We start from the raw sequence: 24614 nt of genomic DNA on the forward strand, positions 1-24614 counted from the left end.
AGGGATGAGTGCAGGGAATTAGACAGGCTGGGGAAGCTCTGCATGTGTGACCCAAACTCTGCAGCTGCTATTATTGGAAATGAGCTATCAGTGTATAAATGCCATGAGCAAAGCAAGGAAGAGAGGTTTCTGAAAAAATATTTTCAACAACATTTTGCACAGGTATTTTTGTTGGCTGTATTTTGTGATGCATCCATTTGCAGTTTCTAAATTCACCCCTCCCTTGCATTTATAATTTCAGCAAGAGTCTGACAGACACCTGCAGTCTGTCACCATACTGTTAAGCAGGTGCTGAGAGGTGATGGCATGCAAAATTTGCAACACAAAGGTGAACAGAGATAAAACCTTAGTAAATTGCTTTAAAACACAGTTAGTTCTCTACTGCTTACTTATCAGATGTTCTCTTGCTTTCAAAGATATTCATAGTGCCATTTAATATATATAACTGGTGGTCCTACGGCCTATAATTGTCTCCTGAGAGAAACTGGTTGCACAGGTTTCATAATAGTAGTTTAATGTTTGAATTAACACTTTAGTGGTTAGTTTTGTCACTCTAGGCTTTTAGTTCTCTCTTCTTTTATTGGGGTGGCAGGGGAGAAAGGAAATGTGAGGGGGGTGTAATCTGATGAGTAATCTAATGAGTGTCTAATATAAAATAAGTAATAATTTCTGCTGTACTTCCCTATGGTCTGTAATGGTGCTAATGTGCTGTGACCACTGATTGCTATGATTGACTTGTGTTGCTGCCCACAAATTGTATTTATTACTAAATTCAATATAATAGCAGGTATATAAGAAAAAACATGGCAAAATCACAAAAGATTAGAAATATGTCACCCATTGAGAACACATCACCACCTTCTGGAAGTTATGCCTTTGGCAGTTATTATACACACTTACAAGGTTTTGTCACCAGATGATCAGAACATACCCTACCTGGTTTATCTTAGGAGCAAATATTATTTTCCTCAGCAGGAGTTATTGTTTGTTAGAATGTCCTTGCTATTATACCTGTCTGTCATAACTCAGCAGGTATAAGGCAATGAATGCCTCTGAAAAAAATTGTGTAAATTCCTTAACTGCTTCTGGAAAGCATTCAAAGGAATGTTTTTATGTCTTTACATTAACATTATATTTGCCAGATACTTTTTTGCAGACAGATGAATCATGCAAACTGTATTTACAAAATCTAAATTATCATAGAGACTGATATGTAAGACTGTTGCCATATGTACTTAAGGTGGGAATTAGCTGGAACTTATCTGAAAAGACAACTTAAGCAATCCTGCCCTTCAACTCAACCTTGGGTTTGATCATCTTTCTTTAGAAGAGCACAGCTCCCTCCCTGAGTGAGTGTCTGAGCCCAGGCATGTGGGGTCAGTGCCCTGATCTGGGGAGCCAGGAATTTTGTGCTCACCTCAATATTGCCATGACTCATTTAAGGCAGGGAAATGCCAACATTCCAAAAGGCCCAGCTGAAAAACAAGGCCATGAACAGAGAAGGAGGTTTGGGTATGGCAACCTAAGTTATGCAGGAGAGCTCACCTGGAAGTGCATGCCCACCATGTGTGCCTTGAGCACACTGACAGGATCAGCAGCCTCTCCTGCCTGGAGACCCCCACACCCTTCCTGTGCAGACCCTGCTCCATGCCTGATGCTCTGCTCACGAGCAAGGAGCTCAAGCTCCCCTCTCAGGCTGCAGGTGGTGCAAAGTAAAATAGAAACCATTTCACATCACACAGGAGCTGAGTCACTCTCTTAGCTGTGAGTGTAAAGCCCTGGGTGAGATGGTGAGTGGGTAGTTGAAAGCCAAAGTCAGTAGGTCAGACAGCACAGGGAGACTTTTAGTCAGCAACAACCTGAATAATGTGGGCACAGAGCTTAAATTTGCTTTCATAGCAGTTACAGGGAAAGTAGGAAACTGCAGAGAAGATTTCAAATTAGAGGGTTCAGCAGAGGAAGAGTGTTAGTGATGCTATGGTCCAGCTGAAGTTTGAATGAGAGGCCATGAAAAAGATTAGCAAAACGAGTCAAGAAACTGGGGGCTGTTGAGTTTTGAAAGCTCTTTTAATTAGAGTTAGTTGGAAACCTTATGGCAAAGCACTTTAACCAAAACATATATTTTCTCTGAAACTACAGCGTGTTGTTTACAAGGTTTTGTATTCAACAAATTTCCACAGGGCAAAGCTCTGAGTCCTCTCAGATCTTCCTGGAGATGTGGCAGGCAGAAGGAGTCCTGTTCCTGCTGTGTGCAGTGGGACTTGTTCTGAGGCAAGGAGCCAAGAAGAGGTGTCAGGCAGCAGACATCTTCCCTTCCACCTCTCACACCTTTGTGTCCAGTGTCACAGGTCTTTCTGGTCTTGCAGTGGGCACCATCCAGCTTCCATGTTGGCCTGATGGCAGCTCTAAGTTTGAGCTCTGAGCTGCCTCTACAGCACTGGCACATCTTCCAGTCCAGCTGGGAGGGTGCTTCTATGCTCACACTCCTACACTCCTACACTTTGGGACATGCAGGGACATGGCCCCATCTGTAGAGGAAGCAAAGAAGTACTTTAGGATTTTTGAATCAATGAACATTTTATACACTTATTTGAAGATGTTAGGTTACCAAGATGCTTTCCAATCCCTCTCACAGCTGCCCTAATTTGTATTGGTTAATTCTATTTTTTAGAAAAGAAGGTATGTGCTTCCTTTTAGGTCATGCACATATTTAGCAAGGGGAAGGGTGGGAAGTGATGTCCTTATGTCTAATGGGACTCAGCCTTCTCCCTTGATGCTTTAGGAACGGTCCGCAACAAATCTAATGCTTACCCTTAGGTAATAAAAGAACTTTTAAGGGCACTGTCATGGCCTTCAGCTGGGTAAGATTTTACTGACACCAAAACCCTTTGCTGGAGCAGACCCTCAAGCCCTTACACAGAAAGCCCATCACCCATCTTGAGTGTATGCTAAGCAAAAGCTATGTTCAAAGTCAGCAGGAACTTTTCCATTTCTCTTTTCTGTTTCTCTGGGACCTCTGGTCAAGGCCCAAGAGTGGGCCTTTCTTCTTGCTCCACAGGCCCAGGAGTCCTGACAGCAGCTTTTGAAGTATGAGATGTGTATTTCCCACAGAAACACCCCGGATGTTATGTGGAAGGCAGTGCCGTGTTGTTAAAGTGTCAAGCTACAAGTTATAGGAATACTCACAGGAAAAGCATTCCTGAAAGAGCTCTACCCTGGCTGCCTCATTTCTCAGACTGTCATTTCTATGTTCTGAACATATCCAGTGGTACCAATTAAATGCTTACAGATTATTAATTAATGAAGCAGCCTGTGAGGATTTGTGCTGCAAGGCTCCCTCAGCACTAAGATGGCTGTTCCAGACTCCCTGGCTCCTCTGAGATTTTCGTTCAAAAAAAAAAAACCTTTCATGTAAAAGCTGAGATGGGTTTAGAATTTGCTATATAGTTCAAAATAGCAGTGATAAATAAATGAAAATATTTTAAGATGTGGATAACTGTAGAATTGACATTTGCAGGAGGAAGGAAAAGCCAGGGGGAAGTCTGGTGTTGGGGGAGAACCACCCTCACGTGTCACAGATGAGTGTTCCACAGGCTGCAGCCAAGTGCTCCTGCCTCACGTGTGTGACCACAGGAGCAGCCAGCTTCCATGTGACTGGGGAGGAATGTTGAGCACAGCTTTCAGTGTGCTTTAATGCATGCCTGCAAAGTAAATTTCTACAGCTGTTGTATAGTCGAGTGGATTTCTTTTATGAAGTGCTTGTAAGATGTCATTTAACAGGGTTGATATTGAAAAACAGCTCATGCTTTTTGTCTTCTTTAAAATCAGCAGGAGTTTTGGAGCAGGTAAGTTTTTGCAGAAAACAGCTTGTGGGTTTTTAAAAGTCATTTCCTAACCTGGTCTTTAGTGCCTTTGTCTCTTAAGAGGTCCAGAGGAAAGTCCAGACTGCTCTGGAAGTTTGATATTTCCATATTTTCATCAAAGGAATGTAAGGAAAAAGCTGAAATCCTCTAGAGAGAGAGTATCCTAAGTGTACACATTTGTCTGACTACTCCTTGTCACCATCTGCCTTTATCTTCAACTGCAGTCCTCTGAGAAATGCTGGAGTTAGCAAGGGGAAGTAACTGGTTCCACTGCACAGTCTAGACATGTGAGGGTTTGAATTTCTTTCCAAGGTCAAGTCTTCAGAAGCAAATTTTCTAGCAATTTAATCTTTATTAAAAACAAAAACAGCAACAAAAACAACCAGCATACCAGAAGAAATGCCAAAGGGATTTCAAACTGAATTTAGAGATGTGTTTACTGTAATGATCAGAAGCTTCCATTGTATGTAGCTGTGGGATTTAATGTTACACTTGTCAGTGCAAAGCTCTTATCCTAGAATAATTACTTTGTGAATTCTTACAGTGAAAACTTTGCAAAGGGGCTGATGGAGGAGGTCCCACAGCCAGACATCAGGTGGTGGTGCATGACAGACAACTGGGGAGGGGTGGGTGAGTGGGTGGGGTGACAGATTCAGAGCAGGAGGTGGGTAAGATCTCCATTTGACTGGGGCAGGAGCAGGTCAGGTCTACCTCCAGCTCAGGACTTCTCCAAACCAAGGCAAAGCCTTTGCTTTCCTAAAGAAGAAGGTATGGGACTGAGTTGGAAGAGTAGAAGGTGGATTTCAGGCAGGAGATGAGAGAGGACATCCCTAAAGAACAGGACATAGCATGTGTTGCTGCAGGACAATGGAATGGGAGAGAGGGAACATAGGTCCTGACCCTCTTTACGTGTCAGTAGAAGAAAAGCCTGATTTTCTTGGGCCCTGGTATAAGAAAACTAGAATACAGTTTCTTGCCCTGACATAACAGTGACTGGGACAACTAATAGGCCTATGGATAGTCATGAAGCTCATCCATGCCACTATTCTGATGTTTTGTATCATTAACAAATGTCACAGTTATGTCCCTTTTTTTCTTTTCCATGTCCTTTATATCCTTCAGTCTTTGGAGGTTTTCAATGCAACAAAGAATTAAACAAACTAACAAATTTCCTGGTGTGCAAATGCATTCTGTGTTGTCACTTCTGGCTGCCGGAAACAGGGCTCAAAACACTGCCCTACTTTGCACATGATATTAAAACACTAGCTAAAAGAGATTAGTCATTATTATCTTGAGGCTAGAGTTTAATTAGTGACCAAGCAGCAAAACCTTCCTGCCTGATCATTCCAGCAGCTCTGAGAGCTGTCCTAGAGACTTATTCTAGGCACACTTTGCTGTTTAAGAGCTATTGGCATGCAGACAGTGTGCACACCAACTGGGAAAAATGAAGTGGTGTCAAGAATGCTTTGGCTATATTAACTCTGAGTATGTCCTTGCTGCTCTGAGATTTGGGGTTTAAACACAATAATGTTTGAAAGTGCTTCATAGCTTTGAATATCATATTCCAGTAAGAGGAAAGGTTTCTATCATGCTGAAAACCCATGGCTGTGCTTTGAAAGAAGGCTGTCAAAAATGTATTTTGTCTGTTTGGCTTGAAGACATAATTCAAGGAAATTTGAGTTTTATTCTTGAATCCTGAAGATCATCACAGAGATCTTTATAAATACACTGACTGATTTATTAACAAATCCATTCAGCTGACTGCCAAATATCAAGATTTTGGCCACGTTTTCATATTGATTCACCTGGTGAAGATCCCAGATGCAGCAAAGTGCACAGTCCATTTCAGCTGCTGAATTTATCTAAACTTGGCATGGACCAAGTTCTTCACCTCTGCATTTTGGAGAAATATTCTTTTTCCCTGCTAAAAGTTTCAATGTTTCTCCTCCCTGATGCCCAGAGATAGATGATTTGGGAAAGTACCATTCAGGATACCAAGCTGCTTTGTCTTGTGTGTGGTCTTTGTTGTAGGACTGTCCCATCATCACAGCAATGAATTTGACACTATTTTATTTGACACAGATCTAGGTACCTTGCTTCGGAGATGGATCTAAAGTCTTCCAAACAGAACTCTCTCCAGAGAAAATATCCTTAGATTGAAAGTGTGGTCCTTCATTGTTGGATGGACAACAAGAGACCATTGTGCAATAAGAGGAGAAATATTTCACTGGAATATTTCACTTTCATTTACCTGCTGTTCCTCAGTTGTTTGCATTTATACATATTTGTTTTTTCCACATTCAAATTAGAAAAGAAATCTTTGGACAGAAAATTCTTCTGCTTCAGGACATTTCTATTTATATTCTTCCAAATGACAAAGCTGTCTTTGACAACTATGGCTTATAGTTAGCATTGCACGCTCTGATTCTAAAATCCAGGACATTAAATACTCATCTTTTGATGACTAAGATGATTATTCCAACTTCCAGTTCTTAAGAAACCTCAAGAGAACTCCTTGCCTTGAGCTCTCAGTTGTGTCTTCATTCCTCCTGAGTAAGGAATAGTGTGAAGCTGACTGGAAAGACATTTTCTACTTGTTTTGTCAATTCCATTAAGAGTATTATCCCCCTAGAGGGTATCTTTCCTCAAATTAACCAGAGATTTATGAATCCCCAAAGGGATAACTTGAAACTGTATCATGGTCCAGTGGATTTTGATTTTCACTGGGAAAATTTGCTCCTCTAAATTTCATACTTCATTTCCTTTTTAACAAAATACAGAAAAGCCAAATGGTTTTCATCTTTTTGAAAAGGCCGGCCCCTGCCCTTCCCCTTTTCCCCACCCCCCAGCTTCATGCATGGAGTGTAAATAAAATTAAAAATAATAATAAAAAAAATCCAAATGGATTTGGATTATTTCATTTCAAAATCTGGATTAAATGGGCAAGTGATGTTCTCTACTGTCTGGTATAAAGCCAGGAAACAACCCGCTGGTATCAAGAATGAATCTAATGAGTAGGACAGGTTCTCTGGTGTGTAACAGTGCTGCCCTAGTGAGGTAGACTATGCTCAGCAGAGCTGTATTTTTTTGTACTAAATAAGCTAGCCTACTTCATCTCAGTGCACTTAAAGAAGGCTGAGGAGTGATCATGTAACGTCCAGGCCCAGGAATCTTTGAATGACTCAGCCTTTGCCATCCACATCCTCTGGCTAGCTCCTCAATTCTCTCTTATTTTAATTTCTGTTTCCTTTTAAGAGCATGTTAATTCTGCTGTTATTGATGCCTTTCTGTCCCTGCTGCTTTTCCATTCTTTGGGGAAGCTCTTGAGGACACAGTACTTTCATTAACTGTTCTTCATACAATGAACTCCTGCAGAAGTCTTTGTTTATCAATTTTTTCTTTATTTATTTGCCTAATCTGATTTTGATCACAAGGAATTTATTTAGAATTTGATGAGACTTCCGCAGCTAATTACTATCACATGTTATAATTCATTCTCAAGTGAATGAGCCTTTCAAATAAAGCAATGCAGAAGTAACCGACGGGACCCTGCTGGGACTACTTTGTTTGGCAAAGCTGGAATTCAAAGACTTGAGAATCAGAAAATACTTTCCAGCCAATTAAAACTGTACAAAAGACACTGACCTTTCTTGCATGAGGCTGTTAAGATGAGATGCTCCACATGATGACTGTTCCAGAAACAGGAAGCAAGGAGTGGTAAAGCATTGAGGTTTTGTTGCCTGGTGCACTTGTGCTTTGGTGCACTGCTGCCAGTTTTCAGTCTGGAAAAACCTCCCTGAAAATTTTAAGACTAATAACTGTGATTAACTGGACAGAACTGATGAGTATGGTTATTATGACTATTATTAATGAGGCATTTTACAGGTAGTTATGAAATTATTATCTTAGAAACCTGCTGGGACACGCACCACAGTCAAAGAAAGGAGGGTATCAAACACCTGCTGCTTCTGCTCTGTGCTCTGCTGACTCCAGTCTCACCCCAAGAACATCTGCTCTCTCTACCTAGTTTGGTCAATCAGCAGTTTTCTTAGTGGAAGAGCTAGGGTTTATAGACATCTTCAGTGCAAGTGCATGCTCAAGAATGACAGCATTCCCACCAGGAAAGAATGTTAGCAGCAGTTATGGACAGAGAATTAAAAAACACAGGACAAAAGTACTGGGAAAAGCACAGGAAAGTAGTTTGCTGGAATGTATGGCTGGGAGGAAGGGGGCATAACAAATGAAAGCAGGGGATGTGGGGAGGACCACGAAGGTGAGCAGAAAGAAATATGTAATGAAGGAAGCCAGATGAAGGATCTAGAGTCATCAAGTGAAGAAAATTGTCAAGGACTCCTACATCTACAGGATATTACTATCAGTACGTGCAACATGTTGAAGGTTTGAATCTGAAGATCCTAGATAAATAGGAGGTAGCAAACAGACTACAGAAGAAAAGAACCAGAATTTTGATATGCTGCTGCTTATCATGGGACCACTGTGCACTATCAGTATGTGGGGAGTCATGGGCTTTATACTTAGAGATCTATGAAAAACAGTTGAGTCTTTTTTGGAATCTGACAAACTTGGACATAATTTGCTTTTTAAATTCTTATGACAGTATTCTTGGAAGCTTTAAAAATTTTTTGGTAATTGTGTGGAAATGAGCACACCAAAAATGAACAGGAAATGCGCAACAAGAGCAAAAATTTAAATGGTCTTGTATTTTCCTGTTATGATGCTGTAGTTACAGCTGCTTGGTTCTTTCAGCTGAAAAGAAGGAAAGCAATGGCAAACTGTCAGTTTCTTTTTAACTGCTGGATGCAAGTACAGGGCATATGTTTCCTAAAAGACACGTAGACCTTGATTCCTCCTAACCATATCTGGGCAAATAGTCAAGGTTGTTTCCTCATTGACTGGCAGCTCCTTCCCCAGCAAAGGGAGATCAATACCTCCAGAGTCTGATTCATATCTTACGTCAAGGATGTGCTAGATAAACGCTATTAGTATTCTTTAATTGTAATGCTAAGAGTAAGTTGGATGGGGATTTGGTAAGATAATGAACTGTTGCCGTTTATGAGGACATTAATTTCAGCTTTCCTGAGGAAGAGTTTGTGAAAGTTTGCAGCTCAGGAAAACTCACTGAAGGTTTAAGCTTCCTTGAAAGCTGCCCACACTTACTTCTAATCTAGAGGAATAAACAGGTGAAGTTTGTTCTACTTGCAGCCATTATAACTCCACCTCTGATCACATCCCATGGTGGGGGACCACCACAAAAGCTACTTCATGGAGCAAACGTATCTGACACAGGCAACTTAATGCTGGAAAGGTTAGACACTCCTCATCCTTGGAGATTTTGAGAACATAGCTTGAGGAGGCCTTGAGTAGACTCGCTCTTGCTCTGAGTGAGATTGGACCAGATGACCCCTAGAGGTTCCCTTCAACCCAAATTTTTCTACGCTTTTAGTAAAAATTTATTTGCTGAATAGTGCCAGTAACTTGCATGCCTCTTTCTGATTTTGAAACAAACCTTCAGGGAAATAGCTAAAGCTTTTAATTAAAATTGATTTAATGTTATTTAGTCTAAATTCCCTGGGATAAAATTGTGCTGATTAAAAAAGAAAAGGGAAAAAAAAAAAAAAGAAAAAATAAAAAGGAAACATCTGTGATTAAAACCAAAGCAAAATAGAAAAAAAAATATCAACTTTTTGTGGTTTGATTCAACACAGAATGCTTCAGTTTAAAACTGAATGTATTTCTTTTTTCTTTTATTTGAAGGGAACTGGAATACATATTGCAGAATTTTTAGTATTTTTAAAGTTGTTCTCATTAAAAAAAAAAATCTGCTTGTATTTTTGAGCATCAATCTTGCAGAACATTTCCTGTAAATGCCTTTCTAAAGACAAAATTTATTGAACTGTTCCCATTCCCAAACCCAGAAACCTGATGTGGGCTGTGAATAAAACAGCAGACTGCTGTTAGTAATCAGAGCTTGTCCCAACAAGGTTCTGAACCTTTCAGTACCAGAAACGAAACAGCATTTTTTCCTGGGAAATAAATCAGAAGAGTGCTGTGAGGGATAACTGGCTGAGTGATGTATTTTTCATTGGTTGCATTATCTGCCTGAAAAGAGAGAGGACTCTGAAGACCCTTCCCCCCTTTACTGTATCTGCACCTTTTGGCAGCAGCTCTCAAGGCATCCATGCTGCACCATTCAGAAACTGCAGGTAAATTGGCAGATGTGATGTGAACCCAGGTCCTGTCTCAAGGAGGATGACTCTAGTATGGTTCTGTTTGCCTTCTTCATGTCCCCAGCGCTTCACTCGGGTAGGAATGCTTAGTGTTCAGGACCGATTCTTCTGTGATGTCCCTACTGTGTAATTCCTGCTCACTCTGCAGTCACTAGATGACTTTCTGTGAGCCAGCACAGATTCACAGAACTGTTTAGGCTGGAAAAGGTTTTAGGGTCACTGTTAACCCAGCACTGCCAAACCCGCCTGTAAACCATGCTTCAAGAACCACATGTGCACTCCTGAAATACCTTCAGAGATAGTGAATCCTTGTCTGGGCAGCCTGTTCCAATGCTTGACAACTCTTTTGGTGAAGAATTTTTTTCCTGATATCCAATATAACCTCTCCTGGAGCAGCTTGGGGCTGTTTACTCTTGTGAAGTAACCCCTGTGTTACTTGGGAAAAGAGACCAACCCTCGCCACCTACCTCCTTTCAGGTAGCTGTAGAGTGTGATAGGGTGTCCCCTTGAGCCTCCTTTTCTTCCTTTCATTACTGTGGTTATTCTTCCTGTGTAATACAAATTGCTGAGCTAGGCTTATTTGAGTAAATCTCAGATAGTTGTTCTTTCTTTGACCTTCAAATAACCATTACAAAAGTTTGAAGGCCTAGAAATACTGAATTTATTAATATGTCAATAGGGACTCTATTCAGGAGTGTAGGTAATATTTCTAAACACTTAACACATGTAATATTTCTGGTAGTTGAGTCACGAGGAGAGGCGTCTTTTGGTAATAATAGTTGATATTACTAGTCACTGAAGTAGGTGCAGGAAAGTAGCTGCTGCCATAAAAATGGATTGCCAAAGCAATTATAAGTTTCAAGTTGAAAGTTTTGCTTTGAGTCACTTATACTTGGTTGTACAAAACTGTCAACCTTGCCTTGGCAGCCTATCTGTGAGGGAACCGTGTGAGGGCTGCTGGATTCCCTTTTCACTGCTCAGCACTGACTGAGTCTGACCTACATAAGTCAATCAAACAACACAGACAGGCTTAACACAAAAGTGGACTGGTTATGAGGTATCTGATGCTCACTATTTGGTATATTTTCCCTCGATTTTGGGGTGCTGGCTTTATGTCTGTTAAACCCAGCAAGAACTAAAAGCACCCAGTAATTGGTGCTCTCCTCTCTGAATTGCTCCTCTGGTGGCTCTCACTGCCACACTGTATCTTTTTTTTTAAAAAAAAGAAAAAGCAAAGCTGCAATATAAAACAAAACCAGAAGAAATCATCCCCAGTGCTTATTGATAGCCTGTGATAAAACCTCCACTGCAAGTCTCTGCTACAAGACACTCTGAACTGATTTGTTCTCCAGGGAGAGGTACAGCGTAACCAGGATCTCATTACACTGTCTATACAACACCTTGAACAGTTTGTCAGTAAATTTTCTTCCTTCCTTTATGAATTAGAGTGTCTGAACAAAACAATAAAACGGTAATTTGGAGGAACTTGGGACAGTAAGATCAGACAGCATTATTGCTTTGAAGCACAACTATATGAATTATGACCTCACCTAGATAAGTTTTACAGCAGAAAGGTCATTAGAAAGTTTTTCATCTATATCTTTTCCAACTGAGTATGTGAAACTACCAGGAAATATGTACAAATTGTTTGCAAAAGATGCTCATTTTCTTCCTCCTATTGCTATAATTTCTCAGATTCTCATGGAGTGTGAGCCAGCCTTTTCCCTTTTGGAGGAAAAGACCACTGTCTGGGATACTAAGCTAGTTTGCCTTCTGATGGTTGTCAGAAAGTTCGTATGCCTTAATAACTGGCCTCAGTTTACTTTGCTAACACTAAGGACTTGTATAAAATAAAAATTTTCTCGGGAAAGCTTCCATGTGCAGCAACACCTTTGAGTGACCCAGACCGAGTGTGTGACAAAGGAGTCCGAAATCAGGTCTGCTCACCTTCTTGATAAGCACCTTTAAAAATCTGTCCACATCAGTGTTGCAATGCATTACACAGTGATGTTGTTATGAGATTCAGGGGGCCATAAAAATAGATTTCTCTCTCCTCATTCTCTACATTCCATTTTCTCTGGGCCGAGGTGAGCCTTGAGTAGAAGCACCTGGATTTTGAAATCTGCTCCACTGGAGCAAGGCATTCATTGGCCACTGACTCCTTAGTGACAGATGGTTCTTACCAAATGCTGGTCTGTGACACTGGATTGCTGTCACAAGTAAATCTGAGCTCTGGGTCAGTGGCAGAGAAATTATATCCTGGAAGCTACAATCAGATTGAGGAAGAGCTTCCCCCAAAGCTGGCCAAGACAAAAGTGATCAGTATACAGGGACTGGCTGACAGTGGTGGGGCATTCCTCACCTCCTGCATTCTTTCAAAGTTGTGACACTACCAGCTCTGGTGGCATTTTTCATGCATTTTGTGCTCATGCAAATTACTTCCTGAGGTGTGCAAAACCAAGTCCCTATTCCTTCAAAATAAAGCCTTCATTTATTTGAAGATTTTCTTCCCTTGACAAGAACTATCTCACATACTGGGAAAAGGAATTCTCTTTATTCATGTAATAGGCTCAAGAAATTTGGTGGATACATGGCTCCTACTCCCCATCATGCCAGTGCTACTCAGGACAGGGGCTAGCAGCAAGGTATTTTTGCAGGACATTTGTGCTCAGGAACAAGCTTCTGGATTCTCTTTTCTTCATGTTGTTTTTTGGGAACATGAGTGATTAGCTTTGTGGATCTCATTGCCGGGAGTGATGATTTATTTCATGTGAACCATTGAACTCCACTCATCTGGAAACAACTTTGATTGCTATTGACCTTAAGCTGAGTCAGTGACTGAGAACGAAATGTTCTGGTTCTCCTTCTCACCCTAGACCCTTGCATTCCTCTCTTTGTGTAATGTGAAACTATGCACAGGAGTAAGCACTTTTACAAATAACAACATTTGCACACCAAATATTGGTGAAAACAGGCCTGCTGAAAGTGTAAATGTGTGTGTTTAATATATGAAACACATTTGATATCATACAATTTAAGTGTTATATCAATATTATTTCAGTATAAGAGCTCAAGTAGTTCCTTTAACTGGAGCTTCTTATACGGTCTCATGTCTCCCCAGGAAAGTTTTTCTTCAGGGATTTTACAATATTTGAGGGGGACTCACTTGCTCTTGGAAAAATGTCTTGGTTTTTATTAGCCTAAGAGCAGGATCTAGTGGCAAATTAAACAGAGTTGTGATTGGATTATTCATGTAGAGGAATGTTTTTTGGTTAACTGGGCCCTGAAATCTAATGTAGTGCATGGTGTAGGAACATATCAGAAAAATTACACAGACTAGAAATCAGCATAAGAAATGAGTGAATTGTCTGTTCACAAGTCTCTGACTTCTTTTTTGCTTCTATCCACTAACTCTTCCCCCTTCTAGAGTACTCTCATTAAAGACTATGATATACTCAAAAGGAAAGCAAAGGAAGCTCAATCTACAGAAGCATCACCCTGCTGCCTGCCAGTGTGCCATGCCTCCCCTCTCTGAAGGGCATAAACTCTTGACCTGAGGACAGATGATGAGCAGCAACCTAAAAATAATTTCCTTCTGCTGGCTACTCAGCATCTGGCACCAATGAGGGGTAGCTGAAATGCTTTTGTCATTATCTCTTCCACATGTTTCCTGCGTATTTTCCCAAAGCAGCTTAGCTCTGTGCAATGAACTCTCTTATTTCCTAATGCCAGTGACTGAAAGTGTATACCAGGGGATAATTGCAAATCCATGTTACTTCATCCAGTCACATCATCTGTGCCCACTCCCTGTAAATCCTTGAGAATGACTGATGAGAAATGGTGACACAGGAACATTGCATGATTCATAATGCATGTTAAATAAAACACAGGGCTGCAGGGAAAACAGGCAGTCCTTTTTAAACAAGACTTAGCTTTTTAGGTGGTGAGTTTACACAAGGCTCTGGTCAGACTAGACGTTTTTAGAAAGCTGAAAAAAAATTACAGATTGTAATAAGGTTAGCTGACCCCCTCAGCTTTAATTTAGCAACTGTGAGTAGTGCTGAAAATTACAGGATGGATAAAAAGTGATTTAATCTCCTGGATCTCTGGCATACTGTACAACTCCAAAATTCCTGTTGTCATATCTTAACAGCTGCTGTTCACTGTGAATGAAGGGTTGGAGCTACTGGAATGATGTCTACCTATAGTTCTAACACACCTTCATCTGATTTTGACTGTTGCTCAGGCATTGAGAGATAGGTCAGGGATTTGTCTTGTGGATCTACAAAGCACCTGCTTTGGGGAAGAGCTTCTGGGCAGAACTGTAACAACATAATTCCAGTTAGAGCTGAGCCATAAACAGCAAAGTCACATCCATGCAGCCATTTTGGGGTGTGAAATCTCATTACTTTCTTGCCTTTTAACATTGAAGACATTTTGCATTCGGACTTCTCTGAATTGTCTTTGCTCAAAGCCTGCAAAAATGGAAGTATAAAAATACGCAAGTTCTTTAGGACAGGATTAAAAAAAGAGCCAACAGTCTGTTTTCAGATAGGTCTTGTGATAGTTCTGCTGGAAGGGCTCTTCCTTGGACAGCTGTACTAGTTATTTATAAACAATGAAAAGTAGACAAGGGGCTACTGTTACACCTGGTCTTGCTATTAACTTATCTCTTGTTCTCCTAAATGTCAGATCTTTATGTTTGGGATATGGAGCTTTTCATCCTGGTGGGAGAATAAGAGAGACAGCTGGGAAAAAATTCATCATCCTTTTAAAATACTCCATTTCCGGATAACGAAGGCAGGGCCAAACACAAAATGGAATAAAAATATTTCTTTCATGATTAATCTAGTGCTTTTCTTTCAAAAGCTTAAAAATCATTGTTAAAACTGGATTTATTTCTGACTCAGAACTTCACAAACATTTGAGGTGAATGGAGAGGCTTGGAAGAGGAAGCTGAAGAGTGGGTAAGATATTAATGACTTGCATTAGTAGCTTCTGTTTAGTACAGACAAATGAATATCAGACACTTATAAGCTGATAATTGACCTAATAATAGTTTCTAATGTTTACAATATATCTTTTGAAATTGTCTCCCCATGCCTTTAGCTTTTCCTAAGTTGAAATTTGTGAAATACTCTGTGCTTCTTCACTGGATGGATTCACTCTCCCCTGACAGACTGCAATACTTAAAAACTTGCTTTATTGGAGACACATTATCTGCACAGGGAAGAAAGTGACTTGTGTCTATAAACTTAATACTGGCCAAGGAATGGGTTACTTCAGCTTGGGTTTTGGATTTCCTTCGTCACATAAGCAAAGGCTTTATTCTGCTGGCACATAAGCAAAAGCTTTATTCTGCTGCCCGTGAAATGACTTCTGAGCTGTTCATGATATTTTTCACCTCAGTTTCACAATTTATAGATCTTAAAAGCGTTGTGGTGGCTTTTTTCCCTTTTGAGGTCTCTTCCTGTGTTAAAACACTTTGTTCAGCCTTGACCAGCATTGCTTTGTAAGAAGGTCTTTGGAGGTGTCTGGCTGCAAGGAGAAGGCATTTAGAAGGGCAAGAAGAAAAAGGGAATGCCTTTAGCCTCCTCTCTTGCTGTCTTTTGTAGTTCAGGGTGGGCCAGCAAATTGCAGTCCCAGGGAACTCTGTATGTCATATTCTGAACTAGGAAATTGTAAATTCAAGCAGTCATTGAGATTCTTAATTTTGTAACAGCGGTAAGGCTTTGCGAAGTCTATGCCGGTGAAAACATGTCCCTTGTTTAAGTACTGCTACCACTACTCCTACTACTACACTACTACTTTCTGTGTTCTTGGTACAGCAGCTTGCTAACTCTGTGAAGTAGTAGTGTACCAAATAGCCAGAAAGAAAAAGATTTCATTACTCAAAGACTAAATGGAAAAAAGATTTACATGTGCATATATATATATATATATATATATATGCACACAAAACTAAAATCTATATCATTATATAGTGATCAAATAAATGTCAGGTTATGTAAAAGCAAAAAATATATTAGGGAAACAAAAGAAAAAAGAGAAAAGACAAGTTCCATGAAAACAAAGGATTAAATATATAAATACCTGAGCAATAAAGTAGATTTTGAAAATTAGGTGACACATTACTAGGTGGATTTTTGGAAAGGGGAAAAAAAATACCCCATTGAATATAACTCTTTGTGCCTGTAAAAAAAAGTAGAATTAATTTTCACCTGGTGCAGACTCTTACAGACCTTTACTATCTGAGAAGGATGATGGCAAATATCCATGGCAAATTTTTTAAAGCCAGTAGGCATAGTTAACTTGTACTAATATAAAGCGTAGAAAAATTGGCTAAAGAGATGGCTGATGTACATCAGTGTGATCAGTGACTGATAAGATGCATTGTCAGCACTGCTGCATTCTGATTTATATGTTAGTACTGTTTTGTATGAAAGTAGTGCTATAGGTCAAACCAAAGTAAATGAAAAATACTGCAACTCTTTGCAAATGACGAGCCCTCATAGATTAAGTGAGATACTGTCAAGACAGTTACAAAACTGAAACTACTTCTTATTTTTAGCAAGAGTCCAAGTTCATTACTGAGAAAAGTGGAAATAATATAGAAATCAGCAGACTGTTAAATTGAGGGATAGAAACAAGGTGATAAGTAAGGCTGTCCAGCCATTTTCCAATGACAGTATATAACCCAGAATCGAAGAAAGCTGGACATGACTGCAGAACATGTGTTGCCCTGGAAATTGAAGCCTTCTGATAGTGTTTTCATAGTTTTAGTTACTTTCCCATGAAAGTAACATAAAGCTGTTTATCACATTCCTTCTAAGAAACATCTTTTGATGGACATTTCACATGACCAGTGTGCTTGGGAAGGTGGTAACTTAATTATCCAATCCCTGGTCGTTGTCGAGAATCCAGAAATACTAGAGTCAGAGAATAAAAGGATGGTTTTTTGTTCTGACACTGAGAGGTGTTGGTGTGAATCATTTTGTGTCCTCTAGTGACAAACATGGGCTTTGGACCTGCCTGTACAGAGATTTCAGCAACAACCCTCTTCAGAGAGCAGCAACCAAGGCTGTACTGGGCTGTTCAAAACAACAGGACCAGGGAGACAGCTTGTCCCTCTGTGACAGAGCTGCTCAGCTTTGGCAGCCAGCACAGAGGCTGTTTGGGAAACAGAAGGATGAGAAACTGAAGACAGCAGAATAGATGCATGCAAGTGATCTGAAGGCTGAAGAATACAGCCTGCAGGTGGATCTAGAAGTGTCGGGGAGGTGGTTTGGTTGAAATCTGTCTTCCTAGGAAACACATGTCAGCTATAAAAAGGCACAGAAGAGGAGGGCAGCAGAGTGAATGCTAGCAGCTGATCCTGTACAAATTTCAAGGAGGAACAACTCATTAGTGGAGTACATAAGTCTTCAGGACAAGCTAGGAAGTGGATTTGCTGCACTTTAAATTCTTCAAATAAAAATCCCTTTCTTTGGGCAGGTTCATGAGTTTAGCACAGGGACAATTGGATGAAACTTATTCACATGTGATGTACTAGAGGGAGCAACAAATAACCTAGTAGTCCCTTTAGGCCTTAAATTATATGAACAGACTATGTGGAATTTTCTCACTAGCTGGCAGCAGTGGAAGAGGAATAATCATATCTAATAATATATTTTGAGCAGTCTTAACCCATTATTTCCTATCACTTGAGATACTAATCTGAATAGTGATGGCATATGGAGTCCTGGGTACCTATGCTGCTCCTAGTTCCAAGTGTGAATTTTTGCCATCTTATTTTACATTGATTACACTAATGGACTGGCATAGCCAGCTCTCTCTACCCATATTTTTTTAAGAATTCACAATTCATGAGGATATTTCAAGTTTTAGGAAGCTGCTATTATTTATTCTGTGTGTGTGTTCAGTATAGTAAAAAAAAATATTTTGTAAACCAGCAATCAACTAATATTACAGCTTATAATTTCTGGCCTCAACTAGGAAAGCAGTCAGCAGAACCAGTTCTAAGACAGACTGTGTCAACTGTGACAGAAAAATATTATTGGAACTTGCTATTTGGTGAGTTACTTTTTATGCATATATTGAGAACTGCAACAATTTATGGAATTGGAGGCAGTTAATCATAATGGCAATGTAAGAAAAAAGGAAAGAAACTGAAAAGAAATGGTATTTCTGAAAGAAGTGGGCACTGAGGTCTGTTAAGCAATGCCCCTTCTTGAGCACATCAGTCCTGAACCCAGCTCTGGGGTTTTTGCAAGGTAAAGGTACCCTACTTTCCTACAACTTTTTTTGAAAAATGCAACAAAGATTACATGGTTTAGAAGAGTTTCTTGGTGCATATACTTATAAGGACAGCTGAAGAATCACATTAATGATGTTAAATATTGACCTGAGCCTGAAAATTTCTGCATCTGATTCCATTTAAGTGCATTGCCATAATATTTAGTCTATTCAAGACTTGCATGACTTGTTTTCATACGTTTGTATGTGTGCAGTACATACACACATACCTGCAAATAAAGATAAATGTGCTCCAGCTAACAAGGAAAAAGTAGTAAGAATCAAGTACCTATCAAAATGTACAGGATAAAATTAGTTTTCAGCATGGCAGTGGGTTCTGTAGATCATTTCTACATGTATGTGGAATTTAGCTGGAGTGCTGTTGTGGACACACAAAGAGCCTATAAAGCCACTAAGCTGGGGTTTCCCTGTATTATTTGGGGAGTGTTTGTGAGAACACATGAAATGGTCACTTGAAAGATTGACAGCAGAAGTATAAAAACATGTTTTTCAAAAATGTGAGGAATGTTTTGTGGTCTGATATTCTGGTACATTCCATGCTACTGATTCAAAGAAACACAAACAAACCAAAACCCCCATCATGCAATTACTTACCTAGGTAAAGTTAAAGGGTTTTTGAGATGCTTCCATGATAATAAAGTGGAATTCATAAGGGGTTTTTTGAAGGTAATTGTCAAAACAGTAAAATAAATGTACATATGTGTGTCTGTTGCATCTTCCTTTGGTGTCGCTTTATACACCGTACGTGGGCACTTCACTATGATATTGCATGGCTGAACTACACCTTCTATGTGAACTTTTTTCCATTTGGTAGAAATGTCAGGTCCTGGTTTATCTTTACTGTCCTTGGCAGCTTTTGCAGAAAATTTTCAACATTACTTGTACTCAAACCTTGTGGTATATTTTTTCCTTATCATTCTCAAGGACTGACAAAATGGGATGATTCCTGCTCAGTGGAGCCACATGTGTTTTCCATGCACAGAAAGTACATCTAAGTCAGGGGCTTAGGTAGGATAGGAATGCAAGGTATGTCTGCAAGCACTCCACAGCACACCAAACAGACACAAAGACAGCTTTTGTCTAAGTAAATTTGGTTATTAACACCTCTGTGACCATGCTTGCATATGCTGCTGTGGAATACATAGAGGGTCTGAAGCAAGTTTTGCTGCATTTATGCCAGTGCAATCCAAGTCTGTGACTTGGTTTCATAAAAATGTTGGTGTTCGCAGCAGTATTAGTTTGAGGCTGTGAAAAATAACCTGTATGATCTTTCCAAGCAAAAGAGGAAAGTGGAATCTGTATTTATGTTTGAGATTGTTTCTAACTAAGCATGCTACAGTCTTTCTGTTGGGTGCTACCTACAGCATTGTGTTGATGGAGTGCTGATATTGGGAGACCATAGATCCCCAAAATGTTAAACACAACATACACTGTCTTCTGGCAATTTGAGGCACCTGGGAGTGTTTTAGAGCCCATATGCAATAGGCCATTGTTTGCACAGAGACTCAGGCACTGGTCTCTTTAGTGTTGCAATGCTTAATTGAATAATTCCTCTATTTAATTTTTTTAATTTACTTACAATTCTATGGCTGAGATTTCAAAGGAGTGGGGAGGTTTAAATCAGTGGGTGGTCAGATTTCTGCTTGTTTGTCCAATAACTTTCCAATAGAAAATGTAAAAAGCTCTCATAGGCACAAGGATTTCCTTCTTCCCAGATGAACCTGGAATAATACTTTTTCCAAATTTTTCCTTTGTCATTTCTGCCTCAATGAATCTTGACTCTTGTCTCATTGTTACAGGGCTTCTGTACAGAGTTGGAAAGGTTTTCGTCTCAGTGCCAGGAGATGTGGGTTTGCAATCTGTTATGCACAAAAAAATTAACTAACCCTGCAAAAGTGAGCCACAGAATGCAGAACTGAGCAGACTCATGTCTCTAGAGATAACTTGAGATAGTTAGAAATAGATAACTCTGTCTCTGAAAACTGCAGACTTTCTTGATTTACCCTGCATAAATTTTCTCAGTAAGTGGGCAAAATGGTACCTAGTGGCAGAATAATGAATTCACTGTGGATCTTCAAAGTTTCAAGTGAGCGCTGTGAAAACTAGGTTATTTTCTCTTAATCTGAGACAGGTTTTTAATGTAAGTATTCATGGGCCAAAGTAAAGCTCCTCAGTATCAAAAACTTCATTAGTCTTTGAAATATCAACCTTTGGCTCTACTCTTTTTTATATAGTTTCCTAAGATTTATTAAAAAGTGTTGCAAGCTGAAAATTTCACCTGTGCATTCCTGAATACACTAGCTGTGTAATTAGGTCACTGAAACTTTGTAGCACGTAGCATTTAGGGCAATTCCCTCATCTCTTAAGATTAAAGACTGAGATCTCTCTGATACAATTATTTAAACCATCCATCTTCATGCTTACCTCAAAAAAATGTTGGAAAAATGCTTTGTTTGGAGTTTTTGTTTGTTTTGGTCATGTGGCAGCTTCTCAATTCTACCTGTCTTCCACAAGAGCTTTAAAATTTGATTTTTTTTCTGGTAATATACTCCAAGAATAACAAAACTTCTCGAGTTGTCTATTTAACTTACTCTGTGAGAGATCTGAGAGAGTAATTTTAAGCCAACTAGCTGCTTGCTAAATCACTGGTTACCACCTTTGTCAGACCAAATTTCTTCAAGCACATTTAATTATTAATATTTTACAGTGATGCAGAGAATTTGCAGGGAAGCCCAGGACATCTTTCAGCTAATGGGACCCATACATGAAATGTAGTCCAGAAATGGCTCCAAAGAACTTTCAGCATCAATCAACAAGATAGATGAAGAGAGAAGCAGAACTACTTGCCCACATATGAAGTCAAGAGGTGAGTGACAGAAAAGAGAAAAAAAAGTTTCAGATTTGTATGATTAATATGCAGTATTTAAAATCTAACTGGATTGCTTTATGATGATCAAATAAGTAGCAGAGGTAGGAAGCTGAATATTATGAACTTTACATAACAGCCACCTCTCATCACTCTTTTAAAACATGAACCAATTTGTTTCCAGCACATCCCTGGATGAATAAGTGCACTGTTGTCTAAAGGGTGGTAAGCTTGAAACACATAAATGTAGGGGGTGGAGGAAAGCCCAAGATTGCATAGAAACTGTTTTCTTGCCTCCTGTTTCATTGTGGTTGACAACAGATGTCATACTATCCCTTGCCTGCAGCCTACAATGAAAGTATTTTTTATAAAAACCTCTATTGTTAATTTTCAAGAAGATGAAAATGTCTATAGAAAAGCCAGTGTCACAGATGAAGACTGAAGTGGCCAAAATACATGAAGCATTATATGATTTAGATTTTTTACTGTTCAACCAGTCACATCTTTCTTCTCCTTTGAGACAGATGTATTTTGAAATGGCTGTATTAAGTTAAAAAAACCTATGCCTTGCCTTAACACTGGGTTTTATATCCTATCCTTTTACATGTGTGTTGTGTGTGTGTGTGTGTGTGTAAGATTACTTTATTAGCTGCCAAGAAAACCTCCTTTAAGGATTACACTAAATCTTTAATTTTGCAGTCAGTGAGAGGGCATTTCAGATGATATCCAGTGATATTTATAGGAGTTTTTTTCTGGTCTAATATCTCACCTATTCTGCTCCCAAAGAAGAATAATATTCTGATAAAAGTAGACCACACCTGAGTCACAAGGCAGACAACCAAATAAAGGAGCTGCCTGGCTAAGACCTGGAGCTGATGTGGGAAGCTTTTGTGTAAGCTCCAGGGAGGGTAATACTTTGCTGGTATATGTCTCACTTCTACTAAGAGAGTTTTCCAGGATAGTTTGGCTAGCAAATCTCCTCTAGGGTATGTAAGGACAGTAGTGTGGGCTCTGTATTCTTGTCTTGGCTAGAAGTATACAGACAGCAGTTAGGGTTGCAAAATGGTACTGCTACAGTGCTGTGGTGCTGCCTTCAGCTCCATGAGAGCTGTATCACAAAAGTGATACACTAATGGGTAAGAACTGGATGTACTGGATCTATTAGAATGATGGAAGGACAGAGAGGAGTAGGAAAGTAACTCACTCTGACTATAGTTATTTCTGTTCATATGGAGATCATGTATGATTAGGAGTCTCTATCAAAACCAAGGTGTACAGAAAAAGTAAAATGAAGAAATATAGGGAGTTTGAAATCAAGGTAGAACTGTTGCATGGAAATGCAAGATTACTGTGCGGTTGATTTCAATGGAATTAGCTCTGTGCCCTTTGTATATGGGTTACAGTAAGTCCAGCTGCCAAGACACTCAGCATTAAGGATGCAGGCTGTCCCATTGACATGGCATATTTGTGCAGCTTAAACTGAACATATTCCTAAGGCTTTGCCAAGCTACAACATTACTAGGTGATCTGTCCACCAATAAAAACATGGATTTCCATCTTAGGAATTAAATTCTCATGTAGAAGGTGGGTATTGGGTGTCCAAATTCTGCTTAGTTTTATATGCAATGGCATCGATGCCTTAAGAGGTGACCTAAACAGAGGCTGGACAGAGTTAAAGGAATAAAGTCGGTGTTTATTAAAAGGCCATCAAAGGATACACCTTGGGAAATATAAAAGCCTGGCCAGGGCTTCACCCAAGATGGACCCAAAATGGTCACAAAATGGATACCCATTTGTTTTCACACTTTTATAAGTTTCAGTCCATTTACACATTTGGGTTAATTGTCCAATTACAGCTTCAAGGTTATGAAGTCCCATCCTCCCAGATTGCTCTCCTCAATTTGCTGTTTATACGTTTTGAGCCTGAAGCTGCAATGGTGTCCTTGGTTCTTGGGCTGGAAAAGGATTGTTTTGTCTACATACACTGTGAAGAGAACTTGCTAACACTTTGTATGAAGTTCAGAGTCACACACTAATGCAGTACAGAATCTGGAAAATATGAAAGCTAAAAATTAAGGCATCAGCATTGTGTTAGCTCAGGTAGCTCCCATCCTGTCCTTACAGCTATTTGTGTGTTTGGTTTCTGTGTTTTTCCACCACAGCTTGCTGCTACTTTAGTTGTGCAACTACAGCTGTTTGTGGAGCTGCCTGGGAAACTGAATCACTGAAGTGATCCAGGAGAAAAAGTAGTGCTCTGTAATGAGAGCTTCTTCACACCTCTCTTTGGCATTTTGCCCTGTGAACCCACCACATTAATGCCCATATAGTCCTTAAAAGTCACAGATAAAATTATAAATGTATTATAAATTTATTTTAAAATTTAATTGGCAATAGAACTGTGACTCCTCAGAGAACTACACCTGCGCTGCAGTATGAAGTATTTGCAATCATACTCCAAAGATGACAGCTATATCCTTCTACCTTGAGGATGAACCTGACCCATTTCTTTAACAAAGAGAGAGCTTTTCTACCCTTCTTTTCTCCGACTTAAGAATAGAACATCTTTCACCCAAGAGACATGGGCTTTAGTTCTGTGGTCTCAAGTTTCCCATGGCTTTTTTGCCTTGCATTTCTTTTGCCTAAGCATAGAAGGCGCTCTTACACTGCTGTCTGCACCTGGGGAAAGCTGTTCCTAGAGCAAGATGCTGTTTGAGCTGTTGGTTTTGGCCGAGTAGAGCAGCCAATGGTCCTGTCCCAGGACACAAAGCACAGCTGATAACAAATAAGCAAACACACTAATCTGTATTTCTGCAAAGGTAAATAATTTTCTGTAAAGGTAAATAAAGTTATTTGCATTTAGGGAAAGAAAACGTCCTTTGAGAAGTACCACTGTAAAAAGCTGTGAGTTGCTCTAACCCATGATGCCTTATCCATGTATGAAATCCTACCAATCAATCTATGTTTATTGATAGGTTTCCAGCTGTTCAAATTGGCTCCCTTGCACTGGTTGGAATTGTCTGAAATTGTTTTGTAGGCATATAATAATGCAATGTAATATGTAGATACATGTACATGCACGTGTGCAGATATACATGTACCTATACATATATATGTACATCTGTATACACTGAAAAATAATCCTTACACTCATGATGAAAGCAGGGAAAAAATTAAAAGTGGGTTAGAACCAGTTTTGACTTTTGACAAATATTGATTTGGTCTTAAATGGGTTGGAAAAGCAGGTGATAAGGCACCTCCCACTCTGCCTCCTGGCCTCCTGGGGCTTATGCTGAATATGTCTGGAGAGCACAACATATTCAT

The 24614-nt window shown here is 39.6% G+C and overlaps 1 long non-coding RNA gene across 2 annotated transcripts in view; it reads left to right on the forward strand.

Moving 5' to 3' along the window:
- LOC107202040 overlaps positions 1 to 24614 on the forward strand; it is a 55024-nt gene that overhangs the window by 10669 nt on the left and 19741 nt on the right. The window contains exons 1-2 of one of the 2 annotated variants that reach the window (XR_004496410.1): positions 3620 to 3845; positions 21135 to 21293. This is a non-coding gene — a long non-coding RNA (uncharacterized LOC107202040). Of the gene's footprint in view, positions 1 to 3619; positions 3846 to 21134; positions 21294 to 24614 lie in introns of those variants that run through there. The other variant, XR_004496409.1, reaches the window with a different exon arrangement.

The sequence above is a fragment of the Parus major genome, chromosome 3 (genome assembly GCF_001522545.3).
Source record: "Parus major isolate Abel chromosome 3, Parus_major1.1, whole genome shotgun sequence".
Classification (NCBI taxonomy): domain Eukaryota; kingdom Metazoa; phylum Chordata; class Aves; order Passeriformes; family Paridae; genus Parus; species Parus major.